The sequence below is a fragment of the Amia ocellicauda genome, chromosome 18, assembly GCF_036373705.1.
Source record: "Amia ocellicauda isolate fAmiCal2 chromosome 18, fAmiCal2.hap1, whole genome shotgun sequence".
In the NCBI taxonomy this organism is placed as follows: Eukaryota; Metazoa; Chordata; class Actinopteri; order Amiiformes; family Amiidae; genus Amia; species Amia ocellicauda.
Window position 1 is genome coordinate 23,744,204 of NC_089867.1, and position 19,708 is coordinate 23,763,911.

General features: G+C 41.5%; 1 protein-coding gene across 1 annotated transcript in view; it reads left to right on the top strand.

Moving 5' to 3' along the window:
• Positions 1-4,688: 4,688 nt before the first annotated feature.
• The window catches only part of rap1gapa (RAP1 GTPase activating protein a), a 150,672-nt gene continuing 135,652 nt past the window's right edge, over positions 4,689-19,708 (top strand). Inside the window, exon 1 of the mRNA XM_066691538.1 lies at positions 4,689-4,810. The gene's annotated coding sequence lies outside the window, so the exon portion shown is untranslated. The remainder of the gene's footprint in view (positions 4,811-19,708) is intronic.

The window sequence follows — 19,708 nt, forward strand, 5'->3', positions numbered from 1 at the left end:
AAAGCAATAGATACAAGACTCTATGGAACGGAAACTGACGGGATGTAGAGACCGATGACTCGTGTGCAGTTGTTGGGACCCGGGCAGGGTCGAGTTTTACCGCAGTGCTAATGTGGTCCGAAGGAACGATCACAACATTGAAATCCAGAAGCCTTAAGGTACAGCGGGCGAGGCAGTCTGGATGCACAACTTGCAGATCTCGCGCAGTAATAATAATATAACAAGCATGGCTGGCCACAAGGTATTGTGAATAGACAACTTACAGCAAGAAATTGGGCTCAAGCTTTCCTACTGAGACAGAATCTCATGTGCTTCTTTCTAAAATGCCAAACATGCACTTTTAAAAATTAAAAAAGTGCCCAGAACTCCTTGTTTCAGCTCCTGTATGTTTAATGTACAGCTGAACTCACTTTCTGAAAGTGGGTCAAGGAGAAGATATCATATATAATTCAGCATCTCACGATGAACTGTGGGTTATATATCTGAAAGTTTTTCATATTTATTACACACACACACACACACACACACACACACACACACACACACACACACACACTACTTCCTGGAGGATATATTGCATGGGAATTGTACAGAGAGTAATGTGACATTATAGACATTACAGTAGCTTAGAATGTGTCCACAAACTCATATTCAGCATATCTATGCAGAAAACTCACTTTTATATCAAAATGTCGTTCACTCTAATGTGTAGATTTTTGATGGTGATCAAAATGTTAATCTTGTATATATTTAGTGTAGTTGTACTATAGTGCTCCATTGATAAAGATCACAATACATAAAACCCTGTCACACCAAGTTAGTTGTGACCAATGCAGAGTTTGAGTCTTGTTGATTCTTCTCTCTATAGCCTAGTTGTAATCCAGTTTTCATCATAAATACTATTATTATTATTTATACCTTAGTGGACACTTGTGCCCAGTGATGCGCATGGAGGTCTAGAACATGCCTTCGGTCAGAAAGGCTTGGTCCGGCGTTAGGGAGTGCGCTGGGCCGTGCGCCGCTCACTCTGTCATCGATCGCAGCTCTCGCTCCTGTCTGACTGATGCTGTGGAACGGCATGAGGCTTTCTGTGGATATTGTGACATTGATTCTCCCATATTGCGCACTTATAGTCCATCTATCAGAGTTTATTAGTGGGGACGTTACGATCTGTCTTTCTTTTTCCTTTTTTCTTCTTCTTCTTTCTTCTTCTGAAATTCCTTTGGTTTACGTTCTTTACAAGGGATATATAAAGAAGCAGAAAAAAGGCCTTGAATGTGTGAGATGGCCTACATGTAAAGTAGCAATATTGAATTATCTGTACTTAGATTTATACTGAGAGTAAAAAAAAAAAAAATGATGATTATTATTGATGTGGTTGTTGTTGTTGTTATTGTTGTCCCAGTGCTTTGATACTGGCGAGATAGTGTGGCAGCCAGTGAGAAGAGTAATCGCACCCCAACTGAATCTGCTCTGAACTGCTTGTGAACTGAGTAAAGCTCACCCAAGCACGGAGATCGTCCAACCATTGCCCCCTGGCTGAGGTTTCTACCTCTTCACCAGTTCGGGCCTGGTTTTACCTCGGCCAGATTATACTCATTTCTTGAGACAGAAATCTAAGAAGAAGAAGAGAGAAAAAGACGTGCTGCTGTTGCAGTGACCGTGTCCAGCCCCCGTGACCTTAAGCAGCTTAAAATACTGCACTACTGTGGCTTTAAAAACCGAGCCAGTGAAAAGGGGAGGCTATATGAACAGTAAGCGCTTGTTTCAGCGGGTGGCTCGTGGAATAATTCATTGCCGCTGGTGTGAGGAGAGTATAGCTGCAGGCGACTCCAATTACAGCGGTGTCAGCGCTGGTCCAGTAAATAGGTTTACTAGCACGCTGTGTAATTCAACGTTTTTTACTTGCCTGTAAACCGCAAATTAACTGGTGATGTGAAACAGTCAGAGATTGCCAAAAGGCTTTAAGTATGGATTTTTTGGTCAGGGGATAAAATTAATATTTTTAAATCTGGGCTGGTATTTACAAAGAACAAAACTGGATAAACACTGGATGAAAAAACGTAATTGTTAGGAAAAGCAATAAGACCAAAACCTGAATCCATTTGTGCAATTTTGTTCATGGCATTTTAATAGAAAAACCTTGCGATGGTTGTCATTTACCTCCTTGGATGTGGCAAGAAGATCAAACCAGTTATAGACAATAAAACCTGTTGAAGACCCGTTTCTTCAAAAACAAACACATGAGCCCCCGATCGTGTTGTTACCTTTTTATGTTCAAACTATTAAGTCTACACATTTTGTGCCCGAATCTAAAACTGGTGTACACTTGCATATGGCATATAGCACGCTGTTGAGTTGTATATGAGATAATAAACCCATCCATAAAACTCCATGTACACTGGAAACAATATAAAATAAATCACAGATGCAACTGCGCCAATTACAGATATATTAATCTATTGTAGTGGTCTGGTGTACATTTTTTACACAATCGTACGCCATTCATGTCTCTACAAGGGCAACAGACCAACACATATAAGCATGTGGGGAACATATACTAGCAAGTTAATATTAGACATAATCTATGGTGGGGACTTATCAAGAGGCCAGTGAGAGTGGGAACAACGCTAATTGCTTTCAGATAAGGGCTGAACAGATTTCTTCAGACACACGGCGAAGGCAAACAAACAACAACTGCACCGAAAGGTCAAACAACAGTGTGTATTTTGCAAATGTGAAGGCCTGCCCTCTCTGTCCGTGAGCTCACTGGCACACTGTCAAGTGCCGAGAGGATTCTCCACCACAGAACACACACTCTGAATCAGACCCGGCCTCTATGTGTTGGCTTTGCAAAATAAAAAAGTGTATATATAGCTTGTCTCTTGTTTTGTGCTCGAAGGCAGGTTCTTTGAAACCTGAACATAAAAAGAAAAATAGACAAAGAAACTAAAATTAAAAAAAACAATGGATGTGGTGGGGATATTTATGGAAACGACCTTCAGCATACCTCGGCAGTACAGATGGATTAAATGTCCTTTTGTTTTGAATTGTTCTGTGTAGGAGTGCTTCAGGAGAATGGCCTGGTGTAACAAACTAGTGATGTGACTAGAATAATACTTTCCCAGTCTTCCCTAACTAAAGGGGCCATCTTTTGATGCCCGGACTGGATACTGTGGTTGAATGTGAGTTGCGACCCATTCATACGCAACACATATTTAATGTGGGAAAAGAAACGCACAAACAGATGAACACACTTCACTTTAGCCATGACAGCAATCTTATCTCATACCTCATACAACAACAAATCTATAAATAGAATAGTTGGCGCCCTGGCTTTCCATATGCCTTGGTAATCCTTTGACGTTGGTTGTTAGAAGTTCGCAAACTACTCCTCCCAATAGTTTCACTTTAATCCGAGTGTGTAACCAGGTGTCTGCACCTCTAATAATATTTCTTCTAAGATAGTATTTGGCCATGACGAAGAATATAAAGTCTCCGTATGTTTTAACTTTCAGAGTTGTTGTTTTTTTTGACTGCCAGCTTTTTGGAACAATTGTAAAATATATTGAGAGGGGTATTAATTTATTCAGGATTTAGTAAGATTGACAGGATGCGAGAGACGGGGAGATTAGTTCTTATCTGAAAACGAAGGCCCCGTTTACCTAGAAATGAGAGGGAATGTGAATGAGAAATTAATTTAAAAGAAATTAATTGAGACGTAAAGGAGAGGGGTGAGACTGCGGCCACAAATAAAGCACAACATCTGGCCCTCAGGCTTAGGGATGAAACTAGACCAGAACTGTGATTGGAGCCGTTTGAATTATTATGTTTGTTTATTTTTTTGGCTGACATCCATAGGGACTCGTACAGAGCAAAACAGCAGCGTTTACAACTCTCGGGGAAATAAAAGTACAACAGAGGTTAGATAGGGATAGACAAAATCAAAACTTTGACCTACACACAATACATTTAACCATAATAGGGTACATCTCTGTTCTTTGCGATTCAAGGGTAGGTTTTGATGTGCATCCCATATGACTTGAATTTCTTGTCTTTTTTTACATGGCGTGGGGGAGGCAATATTGCTTTCTGAATTATTTAAGTGATCAATAAACAATAACAGCGCAGCCATTACGGAGTCTGTTAAGAGTTGAAGGCATGATGCTTACAGTAAGTGAAGCGGCAGGGATGGTTGATCCTGTCTCATCACTGTGCTTTCCTCCAATGTTGGGCATTTAGTCCTACAATTGCTAATAACTGTCTGGCAGCATGATGTTACCATGCATTGCATCCGCACACTTCCCCATAGCCAGTAGGGCTGACTCCAGTGCAATGGTCTGCTGTGCCTGGCTGAAGCCCTGTCTGAAAAACGCATTGCATACAGAAGCAATTGTCGTATGTGTTCATGTGTTCATGCACTGAGATGCATCATACCATTGTGCCGCGTCAGATCAGACGTCGAGCTTTGTTCCTCTGTAATGCATGCACATTTCCCCGACAGCAGCAATCTGCACACAAAAGCCACTGAACTACAGCATCGTGCTTCAGAGGGGTTAGGGTCTGTATGTGGCCGCTGCCGGGGTGTTGAGGTGGGCTGGTCACACGCTGCGGTGCTGAAGGGAGAGCACCATCCGGGACATGTGACCGGCCGCTGCTTTAAAGGCTCCCGAGCGGCGCTGCATGCTCAGTGTTGTGCGCTGCTTCCTCTGTGCGGACAGCGCTTTGCTGCGTGTGAACTGCTCGTCCCCCCGACTTCACCGGACTTCTTCTCCAGCGCCCTGCCTGCCTGCCTGCCTGCCTGCCCCCGGTAAGATAACTGTGTAATGCTTCATTGTGCATATGCATTGATGTGTGTATAGGAAGAGCGTGTAAGTGCCAGCAGGACTGAGTATTTCATACCCTGCCATCCTCCTCTCTGGGATGTGAAGCTGCAGCGCCCAGGTGCCAGCTGGACCCCCGTGCAGGTGCCTGCCAGGCATTGCTCTTCACCCCCAGAGGCGAAGGCACTCCACACACTTGCTACATGTACTCCCATGTATTGGAATTTGACATTGACGTTTCCCATACATCTGCTCTTATTATTATTAATATGATTAATAATATATTATTCAAACCTGAGTACATTGACGGGGAAATTTGCGAGACTCGCAATATAAGCCTTCATCGTTTTATTCTCTCTCTCTCTCTCTCTCTGTCTGTTGTTCTGCTTGATCGATAAAGCAATATGGGTTGATTTCTACTACAAACGGATGCCGCTGTCTGTGCCTCCAAAAGCATTGAAAAGCGGCCGACGCAGCGCAATGCTAACGGACTTGTGTTTAAGTCGGTTATAACGTGCCATCATTATAATGATAATTATAATATTTCAGAAAAAATACCTTCATATTACGTATGACATGTCGCAGTTTTACCTTTTACTTGAAACAAAATTTCAGGTATGCTTCTACAATATTACTCTCCTGCCCCTTTTTAATAATATTAAAAACTCATCTGAAATGTGGTCTTATTAAACTATTGGGCAAAGTAAAGCTTTGGTACTTCTATCATCATGTGCAAATATATTGCATTAGAGAGAGCTTATTGGAAATATATATCTGAACATTTTATCAACTCTGATTTTAATTACACTGGAGTGCACCTTACACAGTGGGTGCTACACGATTGGAAGGAAGCTCAAGCCCATTTATCTCACTCAATATTTGCCACAGAAACTCTTTTCAAATCGATACACACACATTTCCCTGATTCATCCGGTGAACTTATATAATAGTGCATATCAGGATACACCCGCTCCGAAGTGCATCAGGGTGGGATGTGGTTCACTGATGTATGAATGGAGCCGCGGATAATAGACACCATTGACTTAATTATCAGTGAGTCTAATGTATTCACATGTGAGCCTATAGGCTTTCTCCATCTACTGCTCTTTAGAAGTGCATCACCTATACAGCTCTGTCCCCCTTTGAGTGGAGTCCTGTGGGCATTTCCTACATTTAAACCTTGTTATGGGCTTTAAAACACACTGAATGAGCCTCCAGAATATAGGACATCAAGAAACGCATTCTGAGCAGGCTTCGGAGGTGTGTGAGACTTCACATTGAAATCCAGGGCTGCACCAAAGATTATATTTATTTGGTCCACCTCAGGGGTGCTTTCAGTATAGATGTGTCATAACCAATCAGTGTAGAGCAAAATATCTGTCATTAGATGTGTTGTTGTTTCCCTCGGAACAGAGTTATAGTCTAAGTGTATATAAAGCAGCAGATTACAGTTTGGCTATATTACATACACTTTCATGTCACACTTCTATCATTTTGTTTTACGGTCATAAATAGATGAATAATGTATCGTAACACTGTAGTTATTTACAACAACAGAAACACACACATTCAATAATCCACTATACAGGGTATTTTTCATTACACGCAGCAGCGAGCTCTTGTTTCAACAAACACTGTGGAGATTCGAACCAGCAGTTCACCTTAATTGAATCGAATGCAGGTTGTTTCCTTTGTATCTGTTCTCTCTGCTGGTAACGATCCCATATGAGCCTGAAGCCTGGGAGCTGGCCGCGCTGCCTCACAACCAGGTGTTAATAAACCCTGCTTTGTCCGCCTCGCTCTTTGATGTTTTATTGATATTCTGCTCATCTCGGCGGCAGGAGAGAGCGATGTGCAAATTCCTGCAGAAGTCGCGCACCTTTGAGGTGGTGGCTCCAGTCTGTTATTTCTTCCTCTCTTCGCCTTTAATGAAAATAGACAACTGGTTTCCTGGGATTCGCTCGGCAGAGATCTTCACGGGGCGTTTGTTCTGGGGCAGGTCTTGGCTGCAGTGCAGTTTTTGGAATAAAGGTTTGTTCTAAAGCCTTCCTTTTGACCAAGAAGTCCCGTGGCAAGTTGGAACAGATAAATGTTCATGTCTTATCTGCATGGACTCCCATAGAGGAACATCACATCGGCTTAGTTGGCTCAAGATACAAGGAATTATTTATCAGTGAATGTATTAAGGAAGTCTCTCTTGTATCATTTATTTGTGTGATTTGTGTTCTACACTACCTTTTTTTTAAATGAAGTCATTTTTGTTTGCTTTTGACTACTGGTAGGGTCTGGTTTCATGAACAGAGCTCCACTCTCTCCCCTTATTCTCACGTTTTAACAAAATCATCTGACCGTGTGACACAGAGACCGTGTTTGTGTAGCCCTCGTTTCAGAGACCTGCCGTTACGACCTGATGCTTTTCTGTCATCCTTTGTCATCTGTTGTTGCTGTTGACTGCCTTGCCCTCAACCTCTACGACAATCTCCAGTCTATTAAATAAAACCTGAGTCACACATTCAGTGTCTGACGTTTAAGTTAAAATGTCAAAGATGTTTAAAATAAGCCTGCTGTCCCTCATACTGATTGCTCTCCTTCTCACAGAAACAGACACACTCCTCCTTTTCTGCCATATTCTAGTTTATTTTTTGTGTATGAGATGTTCATCAAAATACATTTGCTTTTAAAAGGAAACATCCTTACCGGGACATTGCTTAACAGTGACCTGCTGCTTTGTGAAGTGTAAGTTAGCAAATTAAAGGTGTTAAGCACAAACTAAATCATTTTCAAACTCAAAATCAAACTTCCTCATTGATTGGCACGGGGTGCAATTATATATATAATCGCTATCTTGGCATTAAACTCCAGTTGTGCCAGAGGGTAGTCTTGTTCCTCTTCTGCTTGGGAAGGAGAAAATCACATCAGAGGCAGGTTTATTTCGATTAGGCCAACTATGGACTTTGAGAACTGTTACCTGCAGGAAACATTTAATAGTTTAGCTAAGGACAGGCTTACATTTTTATCATTTATTTTAATATGTCCATGATGGTTTAAGAGGGGATGTTTCTGGGCCCGGGATCTGGAGAGGTAATGAAATTGATCTTGCACTGATGGGCTGTTCCTGGGCTAGTGAACTAGACCAAAACTAACAGCCATTTTATTATTTATTTTATCATTACCTCTGTGAATCTTTTACCTCTGTAATCTTTCTGGTGGTTTAAATTCAAAAGCCGGTAGCTTGTGCATTCTGAAGTAACTCAGTCTGCTGTGTAGTGTGAGTCTTTTGTTTTCCTGATTTGGTGCTTGTTATTTTTAGTTTATACACACATGCACATGCACATTTCTGTTTACATTCCTACAGATACAGAGCCGTAGTATTACAGTATAGGGACACACTCTGAGAATCGAGGGATTAACCTGCATTCTGTGCTGTGGCTTGGCTTTGACTCTGTTGGTTTAACAGCTGCGATGTGCAAGAAAGAGATAAGGTCATTAAGCCAGATCCTACCAGCTCAGGAAAGCAAGATAATACCGTATCAGGCTCACAAGTACTACCGTTTCCACAACATTTGTTTGTTGTAGAACATATTGATTACCGTCTTTTCTTCATTCAAAGAAGGGACCATTACTTTTTAAGCACGTTTTTATAAGTTATCATATAATGTGTAGTTGATAGGCGGAAAGATATTAAGAAATGTGCTCACGGTGAATGCATTCAAATCTCTCGCGGACACTCATTATATATATACAGAAAACAGTCACCCCTCCCATATTTTGGAGTTTCAGTTGTGGTTTGGTTTGTTTATGAGCGTGGGGCTGTGTCTGCTGTGCAATTTCAGATTCATTACCATTAGTTTCGCAGCCCTGGGACCAGCACACAATGTCTCCCCACAGGAGGAAGATACGATCTGACAAGATTATAATTCCCTGTCACTCCCCCGGAGCCCGGACCTGGCCATGTCTTTATTTACAAAGTGTTTCTCCCGCAGAAACAATAACTTCCTCGGCCCCGGAGACGCGGGCTGCCCAGCAATAACATCAGCCTGCGCTTCTCTTCCTGCGCCGTGGCTGCAGCTCCCGAGCGATACCATCAAGACAAGATACTCACCGTATCACACGGTGCCGAGGCCTGGCTGCTCTGCACATCACACCAGCCGTCTTGGTAGAAATAAAAGGAATACTTGTCTGCTATTTTGGTTTGATATTAATACAGCGATTTAGTTTCTGTTAAGAACATTGTATAATTTTATCCTTTATCTATATTTTTTCTGGAAGAGGAAAGTGTTTATTTTTCCACAAACCTAGACGCACATTAGTTTTAGTATTGGACTGCTGTTGCATTGGGAGTTTCTTAATCATAGCACAGCTTCCTGAGTCACTGTATCCTTTTCCAACTGTGTTTTATGATCTCCTTAGATTTTTGAGTCAATTCGGTCAGTCCCTTCAGCTTTGATCATCAGGTTGTTCCTGGTCAGATTGATCTAGGAAGTATTTAAAGAGCAAGATGTTCTTAAAGATGTGTACTAGTTTGTGTGTGGGTTTGAAAGCAGCCCTTGTGAGAGAACGAAGCCTGTTTCGACTTCATTAGGCCGGAGCCTCTGCTCAAGCAGCAGGGGCACCGCGGTTAAAAATAACTTTGCTGTGAATAAGTGGTCATTTGCTGTGGAGATCCGTGAGGCTTATAAAGATGAGATATAAGGCAAACCACGGGAAAGAGTATAGAACAGTACTCGAGTCCTTCAGGCTGCTTCAGACGTGATTTACACCTCTGCAGGAGCTTGTCATTTGGAAATCTGCATTTTAAATTATGACATTTCGGGTGGGTCACTTTTTTGAGGTGTTAAGGGAACTTCAATTATAAACTATTCAGTACTTGCTGTCGACAGCTGTGGTGTTATGGAGAGGATCTGAGAATTGCTAGACTGGGCTTCTGGTGTCCCGGTCCTAAGGCTACAGTAAATAGGTGTGTTTACAGTAACTGTTGCCATAGAGGCTGATTGTAGAAGCACTGAATAGGAGCACAGAGCAGAAAATATCTTTTCATTTGCCATTCTTTTGGCAGATGCTTTTAAAAGCCCTTTCTGTGCCTTTTGATTGGGCTGTGTTTCTCTCTTTTGTTCATGCACTTGCTCAGTGCTTCAGTGCGGTTCATTATACTCTCGCCATTTTTGCTCTCCTTTGTGGTCCATTGAAAATGATTTGACATATCACAGAGTGTGCCTGTGAAGTACACACACACGAGCTATAATACGGAATGCTTCCTTAATACAGATCGGGGAAATCAAGTCTGAAATGAGGTTTTGCTTTTGATAACAGAACATGTAGGCCTAGGTGAATGTTTGTTTACAGCAGTGAGAGAGAGAGAAGTCAATGTGAGAAGAACTTGCAGAAGTCTAAAAACAGGTATATTTTTGTACACAAACTTAGCCCCTTCCCCTTTGGGTAGTATTCTCGACTTGAAAGAACCAGGGTTGCATTGGCAGCCTGTCGTTCTTCTTAGTGAACATCGTTTACCATGTTTGTTACACACTGTGCATTTCACTATGTCCTTGTCAAAATGCAAATCTATAACGTGTTATGTGTTAACTTGATGCAATTGTCATGAATAATCCTGGCCTGCAGACCTTGGACTCTCTAGCTATCCTAGAAGTTATATTGACATTAATGAATGAAAAAAAGACATGCATTGCCTTCAGATACGGGTACTTTATGTCTCAGGTGTGCTAATGACTTGCTGTTCTCATTTTACAAAATTTTCTAAAATGCAAACTGTACCATAAATGACACATGGTAGAGTAATTGTAATTAGACTTTTGAGACCGTAAAGCTTCATTAGAAGGTAAATTACACTGAATTGAACCTCTATCAGGAAAATTCTATATATTTTTGCCATGAATGTATTCTCGGCTTCAGTGTCTCGCTTTCTATAGAACTGTCAAGTGTGACACAAAACTAATTGGGCTAGAAAGAGCCTTTTTGTGTTTGTCTCTTTATGGGTCTCTGTATAGTGGCTTTCGAACAAGAAAGGGGATTTAGAAACTCACAGCTAATAATGTATGTTCCATCACCGCTTGTATAATATGGGCTTGCAGAAAAGAAGATGGATTTTTTTCACTCACGACTTCCGAAATGTATTTGGTTAATCCCACAGTGTGGCTCCTATTATTTCGAGTGAATGCCTGCAATTTCAGTGTAAGTGAAATCTAATCAGTGCCATTTCCTCAATATTTAACAGATTCCGATGATCCGATGAAATGTGACAGATGGGACATATTATATTACTATTTTTAGCAATCATAAAATCTCCTTGGAGTATTACTTTTTGTGATATCGCTAAACTGTCAAATTTAATTTTGATTAATAACATAAAAAAGGCAAGATGTCGACTAAAGAGCAATCCTGTGAACATGACACTATTGGTTTGGAAGAGACTTTTCAGTGTTACAAACCAGAGGCAAATCTCATCCTATGCCGGTAAAGAAACACTATTAATACTTCACATATTGGTGGACTTGATATCTGTGGAAACTATCCATAAGCTTGGGAAGAAATCAGACCTCCTCTTCAGTAATGCTCAGTCAGAGGGGCAATTAATACTATATTTCTCCATCTTTATCACAATATTAATAACAGGGCTTTGCTTGGAAATAATGAAGGTATTGATTTAAAAATCAGCCCCTTCTTTAAGCCAAAGGAGTGCTGTGTTTGTCTGCTCAGGGGTTGCAGTCCTGCCGAAGAGGGAGGCAGGGTGAGCCAGTTCTCAGTGAGCCTCTCGTTTGATCCCTCCAGCCCCCCTCCGCCTCCTGTGGCCACCCTCCTCCTGGCCGCCAGCCTCGGCTCACTCTGGTTCAATGGCCATTGATTTCTGGTGCTGGAAAATATCACTTTTCAATGCAGGGAGGCTCTGAGACACCTGGGCAGGACAGAGAGTACTGGCTGTGCAGACTCACACAGAGGCCTCTCACTGTCTGACTGCAATGATCCCTCTCTCGCCTGGGTTTCCTCTCCTGATCGTTTCCGTACTAGTCTTTCTGTTTAAGTGCTCGGAGATGTGCCGTCAGCCTCTGTAGGACCAGCACAGAAGAAACCTCGTTGTACATAGCAGCAAAAGTACTCCACTTCAGACACTGACTGCCCAGGGCTTTTAGGGTTTAGTCCGACCTCGTATCGAAGCCGGCCGTAGGAGAGATGATGTTTGTGCGGGGCATTTTTCTTGTTGGACAGAAGTAGTCCTCAGAGACTGACCCCTATTGTCCACGCTGTGCGGTGACGTCCTGTTGTCCTGCAGTTTGTAGACTCCCCTGGCTGGCCTGTAGCATCCCCCCACCCACCACCCCAATCGCTTCACTGACCACAGCCTCATGCTGCCCCCAATGCGTTCACAACTAATGACATTAAAGCTGTCCGGGGATTTTGTGTGTGTTACTCTGCTGAGCTTTAGCAATATGAAAAATAAATAGTCTCTTTATTTCAATGCACTGGGATGAATATTTTTAGTTTAGTTAATATCAATCACAGTGTAATTTAATCAACATTTAATAATGCATGCAGCATGTAGCATGTAGATCCTTAAGTTTATAAAGCCTACGCAGTGTTTGTCTCATGGTGTGGTCCTGTTTTAGCTCTGAACGGCGTAAACAAGGGAAGACGCAGAGAGATTAGGATGCATTTGAACTTATTTTGCTCTTCATATACCAGCAGAAACCTTTAAGTGCTGCATTTAGACGTCAGTGATTTGATTGAGATAGAGTCAGTTTAAAACCATCATGCTCAGTCTCACCCTGTTGTCCTTTTGCCTTCCCATTTTAAATTGCAGAAGCACTTGAGAATGAGTTTCAGACACAGAGTATGCAGGCAGTATCATAATCCGCCTGTCGCTCTCTCCCCCCTGCGTTTCTGTGCGTCTGACTTCCTGTACCTAACAGCCCTGATGTGCATTTCTCTTTCAATGCACCGTCTGAGTAATTTCTCAAACAATAAGCTTCCCCCCCGCGCTCTCGATTCAACGAGACCCCTAATGTTTTATTGAAATGGAAACAGGGGGGAAGCTTGTTTTCTTTCCTTGAGCTTGTCAGCTTTAGGAGTAACACCCTGTTGTCTGTGGCGAAAGCTATTGATTGTGTCCTCGGCCCTGTGTAAAACGCCGGGGTTATTTTCCACCAGGGTTTAGCTGCCTCTTGAATGGGAGAATACACAGAGGATGAGAATACATTGTTTTCAGGTCTCGGTAGTGAGAGCGCGTCGGGGATTAGTGCTGCGTATTTGATCGGATTGTATATAATCTTTAATCAAATAGTGTTATCTCCAGGGGTGCATTGTAGCCTTACTATGTGTATGTATGTATTTATCTGTCTATATCTATCTATTTTGTAGTGCTGTCCTTACTGCCACTACAGAATCTTCGGAATCCTATTTGGTTGTTTGGTTTTTCTTCCTGAAGATCTCTTTGTGAAAGTTATTACAGTACTTAATCAGTATGAGTGAGTGTAGCTTCGCCATTAACGTCAGTAATGATTGTGTGCGCTGAAGTGTTAATACAGGAAACCCGATGGCATTTAAATCATGATCATAACGTCAGGGAGTAGTGGGTTACACATCACACAATATTGTTTCCTGATGATTTGCATCTGAACCACTCCTTCTTTCAGACACATAAAAAGTGTGGCGCTGCTGGTTACGTTTTGTGTACAGAATTGACAAGGTCACATTTATTTCCCCAAATCTTATCAGCTGGCAAATCCTGGTTCTTTCTTTCTTTGTCTATTCTCCGAGAAAGTACAGAGCAGGAACAGAACGACTGTTTATATAGGAAATCTGATAGTTATAGCAAGGGCAAGACTTTGTAATGAAGGACAGGACAATATCTAATCTGTGTGAGATATATATTATTAATTGTGTAATTATCAGTAATCTTATAATGTCCACATGGACTCCGAGACTGAGATAACGAACTATGGGGATATAGGAGGATATAAACATTAATTATAGGTTAAAATGTGTCTATGGATTTAAAAGGCCATTTCTGGTGTCTATTATACATCAACGCTACACACTCACAGCACTTTTCACTGGAGGATTTTAGCAAATCAATACCAAAAACCAAATATGTAGTTTAGTATTATTTTGTCTGCTCTTTAAAGGTGACTTTAAATGCTAACCTGCCAGTCATAGAATGATTCATGCAGTAAAACTTTAATTGTGCAACACAAAAATAAATGAACATGCCTTTTTGTGTCTGCTGTAGCATGAAACCACTGAGTTGCCACAGTGCATCCTGGGAAACCAATTTCTTAGTCATAATCTGATGAACATGAAAAGTTATCAGATACACTTGGCTTCGTGGAGAGAGAAATTCCTTCTTCTGTTACTCGATCCTAAAACACAAGTACCCAAACAATATTTATAGACATTCAACTGCGGCTTAATACTGCCAGACAGCAATGTGTGAAGGCAAATGTAAAGGCATTTAGTTGATAGCTAAGCTTATAGCAAGTTGTCTTGCAAACAGTCCTTCCCTGTGAGCTTTTGATGCTGATATGTAGGCTGATTACCAAAGTCTCCTATTATGCCCATCACAGTAACTTTCTCCCATCTGTATGCACACACACGTGCACACAAACACGCTGTCAGTGAAAATAATCTGTAAATGGTTGTGATCTTTTCAGCTGTCCAGAACAATGGCCCTGCCTGAAGTTAATGTGAGACACCGTTGTCCCTGTCAGCAAACTAGCAAGGACATGCATGCCTCTGGGAAGCACCTCAGAATAGAAATCCAAGGGCAAGTACTCCCTTTAAAGAGTTTATTTATTTATTTGTGTATTTTTACTCTTTTGTGTGCTGTTTCATTGCCAGCTGTCTGTTAGAGCGATTTTGTACGTGGTGGTATACAGAAGCATGTCTTTAGTAAACGGACCTTCTGCAATTCACGTAGGCCATTCCAGTAACACAATAGGCACGTGATTTGTGAGCTGCAAGCGTAGATACAGGCCCATGACATAAGGTTTATAGGGAGGGATGGACTTCACGAAATCACGATTGGCCAATGGGAAATCTGCAAAGCATTCAACATCTGAAGAGAAAAGAGAAAATTATGCGCATCGATCATCCACGCACATCCCAGGACACACACACATCAAATGCTTCTGCTTTGGCCTAATTGACCCAAGTGTAAAATGGATGTTGCGTTCAGCTTGGCTTTAAATATTGGAAAACAATGAACTCAGGTCCAGGCTAAGACATCTGATGCCAAAACTGAATTGATTAGAATTCTTCGCATCAGTTTCATCATAATTCATGATCTAAAGCTGTAAGTCTTCAATCCCTTCTTTTCATCTTCTCAGAGCCATTTATTCTCCTTTAACCGCAGTGCAGCCTGTCAAAAGTGCCCAAGAGCAGGTGTTCAGAGCTTCAGCCTAACCTTCAAGGACTGCTATTGTCTCCTGTGCCATACATTACCTCATTAATAATGTTCTGATTGTGTGTCGACCATGACAGTGATGAATATGCGAAAATTCCCATCTCCTGTTTCCATCCCATCGCATGCATTTTGTTTTTATGACCCAACATCTTTATTAGTTAATGTTATGAAACAAATTGACGTTTACGAGTTCTTAATTTTGCCACCTGGCTGCTCATCCCTGTGTCTCATCCACATCCGCCCGCAGTGTAACCGATGTCTCCTCACACTGTATAACAGATTCACTATTGTATCTGCCATCCTGGTCCTTTCATGAACTGGAGTCCAAACCCACCAGCCTGCAGGATTTAACGTCTTGCTTTGTCTATGTCATACGATGCTTCTCTACGCTGCTTATCAAATAATTGATTTTGCTAGATTAGACAGAATGTAAGAATACAAAAATGATTTAATATGAGAGAAGGCCACTCTGTAGATCTTGCTTGGTTTGGCTTTCAGCAGAGAAACTAATTTAAAGAATGAAATCAAGCCGTTCTTTGAAGCAACACACGGAAGAACCCAGGAAGATGAACAAGCTTTGATTCAAAACCAAATCTTTCACTCGTTCTTACTTTCTGAGTGTCTGTAAAACACGTAGGCATACCTGTGACTCTGACCGCCACCGCACGAACCCGTTGACAAAATAAGTTTGCTCTACGGTGTAATCACATCAGCAATTCTGTATCAGCTCCTGGAAGAGAGAGCACCTTCAGATTAATCCCTTTCTGTTAATCACTGCTCAAGACTCAATTACTTGCTTTGTTGGGTAAGCAATTACCTGTTGCTTCTGTAACCGCCACCGCGGTAGGGACGGCTAATTAGCTTCTTTTTTAAACCAGGCATTTCTACTTTGTATTGAGATAACCTTTAGCACATTATCATTAATGTTTCCTCATATTTGACAGTGTAGTTGCAGTTGGGAAAGACCAAGTCCAACTTAAGCCTGCTTGGAGGTGTAGCACTTGGAAACACTTGGCAATACGCCCCTCAACGCAGACCAGAATCATGAAGTGCAAACTGATAAAATCTAATGAAATGCTATCATACTTTTCTCTGGGATAGCCGTGAAATAACTGTAGCAATGGACTCTTCCATGCTTCCTTGAGTCGAAAGCTGTGTGTTGTTCGTGCTATGGATTTAAATTGTTAATATTCACTCTGTGGAAGTCACCATACTCACTCTGCAAATACAGGACTTCGCAAACAGCCCCTGTGCACTAAACAGTTATAAGAGAACAAACAAACATGCTCTAATTTCTAAAGCAAAGGCTCTGAACATATTCTACAGGAACCAACAAGAATTTATTTTCAAACGGGCTTTTTAAGGCTGGAACCGGACTTCACTGACTGACTCTAACTCTCTTGTTCTCTCTAACTCTACAACTCAGACGCGGGAACTGGGCACCCCTATTTATTAGTCTGCACCCCGTGACTGGCTCCCCCAGTCACAGCGCCCCCTGTGTTCCCGCACGTGGCCAACCCCTGACTCCCGGAAGTAACTAAACCCCAAAGTTACATAAGCATAACAGGAAGAACACAAACACATACCCCACATGACCCCCCCCAGTTAATCCCAGGGATAAAAAAGGTAAGCGATTGCATTGTGAGCTGCCAGCTGAAGTGAAGTATTGCTGCTGCTCTATTTGAAAGTATAGACGCATCAGGAAGAGGATTGGCATTTAAAAAAATATATTTTATTTCCGTGGAATAATTAATGTCATGACCTTAACATTAAAGGCATTGGGTTGGTCTTTGGTTGTTTGTCTCTGCGTGGATTGTTAAGAAGTCTCTCCACCTGCTTCATGCAATCAAACAATCTACTTCATGTAGACGGTGGGATTTATGTATCTGTTCTGCTGCTCTCTGATATGACCTGTACTTCTCCCCCAGATTAATAATACTCAAAGTCATTCATAATGCCACATGCCATACAAAGTGAGCTTTAGTGAAAGTTTTTTATCTTCTGGCTCATCTGTCACTGGATTTTTACAATCAAAAGCACATTTGTACATTCAGAGCACCATCACTTAAGGACCAGGGTGTCGTTGCCAGGTTGATTTTTAGCTCTCCCAGGGCAGCAGGACAAAGAAGCCATTCACATGAGGGCAGAAGCTGAGAACAGTCCTCTCTCAATCAAATCGAATTTGACGGGATATGATATCAAAATTTGAATGTAATCCCAGGCAAAGTGCTGGAGGTCGTGTGTAAGAGATGAATGGGTAATTACAATCCACCACACTGCTTGGTAGGACTTTGTTTCTTCCTCCCTCTGTCAGCAGGTATGACTCTTAAGACCCACAGACAGTCTGTAAGTATTACAGAAAGACTACAGTTAGGGCCGAATGTAAGACCTTTAGGTTTTTCTGTCATCATTGTGTGGCGTTTAAAGGCTGATTAACAAATGCCACACCTACACTAACAAACTCTCCTTTCTTATGTTGTATGTTGTACTTGTATCAGGCATTTGACAGCTTTTCATTCATATCCCCTGTGATTGTGATTCAGCACAGTATTATATTAACTGTGCTTTCATCTGTGTGTAACAGAATAACAATTCCTTGTTGTGCCCCAGGTTTTAAACCAAGCTTACTTCTCATAATGCTTCCTATCTAATTAAATGTCAAATATTGGCTGTACTTATTTTAATAGCTCTGTTTACTGAATGTGTGAAGACTGTGTTGTAGTTATAAATGTCAAGTACAAAAACTTAAATTACAGTCTTTAATTTACACATAACATACACTGAACTGCTGTTTTTCACAGTGCGATCCATTGTAGTTTTTCTCACAAGTAAAATTGTGAGTCTGTAATATTTTTTTGAGAACATTATTTTCCCTGGTCCATTCCAGTAATAGAGCACCTGTATCAGATGTAAAGGGCTCAAATTGACCATTTATAATCAAATACAGATGAGTGACAAATTTAAAGGAAAAACCTGAATAAATGAGTGGAGGAACATAACAAATGCAGATGCCTCCAAACAGGTGTATTGCATGATGCAATGAAGCAATTAACATCCTAACATCCTTCCTGGCATGGTTTGGGTCCACTTGTCTTCTTTGAGGGAAGGGTTAATGCAAATCATGACAGAGTTATTCTGAGTGATCACCTTTATCCTATGGTGACACATTTCTATCCTGATGGGAGTGTCTCTTCCAGGATGACAATGTCCCCATCCACAGGGCACGAGGATCACTAAATGGCGTGATGAGTATGAAAATTATCAGAATCATATGCTATGGCCTTCACAGTCACCAGATCTCAACCCAATTGAACACCTATGGGAGATTGTGGACCGACGTGTTAGACAGTGCTCTCCACCACCATCATCAAAACCCCAAAATGAGGGAATATCTTTTGTAAGAATGGTGTTCATCCAGCTGTTCTGGCAGGTCGTGGTTCCCAACACCTTACTGAGACACTTTATGATGGTTTTTCCTTTGATTTGTCACCCATCTGTATATGTAAGACATTGTTTACCTATCATTTAGGGCCTGCATTCATCTTGAAATGTTCTCCTCTGTGTATTTACTTGGTAGCCTTGGAAGGGAAAGAAAAAAGGCCAGTGATTTGAAAAGAGGAAAATGCATCTCTTTATCAGAAAGAGACAGTGGATAAGAAACTGAAGCAGTGCTTTGAAGGTTTTTTACTCTCTACTGAGAAGCTGAGAAGAAGTAGGCGTCCTTGTTGAGAGAGCCTTCTTCCTTTTGTGTAAACAGAGCTGGGACTGTTGCTGCTCTGGCCCCTGTAAAAGCATCTTGTCCTTCACATTACCTGCCAGATTACCGACTTTCTCTGGCACCTACCGCCGACACACTCACGCACCCTCTCTAATAGGATGTTAATTATATCGCACTCTCTGTCTCATTAACACACTTTGACTGGAGGCAGCATGTAACGTTGCCTCTCGGAAACAGCATTTCAATAAACAACTCTACCGTGGCCGGGCTGTAATCTGTAGCATCGGTTTTGACAGGAGCGGAGAGAAGAAAAGAAAAATGACTGAGATAGCCTCGAGACAAGGCTCAGAGTATTCAAAGGACGGCTTGTATTTATAGTCTTTATGAAGCAATATTCTTGATTAGGTGCATAAAAACAACAGCCGGCAACTGCATTTGTTTCTCTCAGCATTAACGTTTAGCTTAATCTGACCTCGATGGTTGATGGTTTTCCTGATGGGGTATTTGTTTGCAAACTCTTTTTTTGTATCAGATTGAGCATTGGTACTTTTGTAAAGAAAAACATAAATCAAAATCACATTAAAATATACTAGAGATGAATTCACTGCTGGGTGGATCTTATTTTAGATTGTATACAAACAAATGAGAAAGCAGACGAACTAGCATTATGGGCTGGATCTTGGTATGTGGCTCTGGACCTCAGTTTTGAAATCTCACATTGCGTGACTGCTGACTTTGTTTCTTGACACTTAGTTG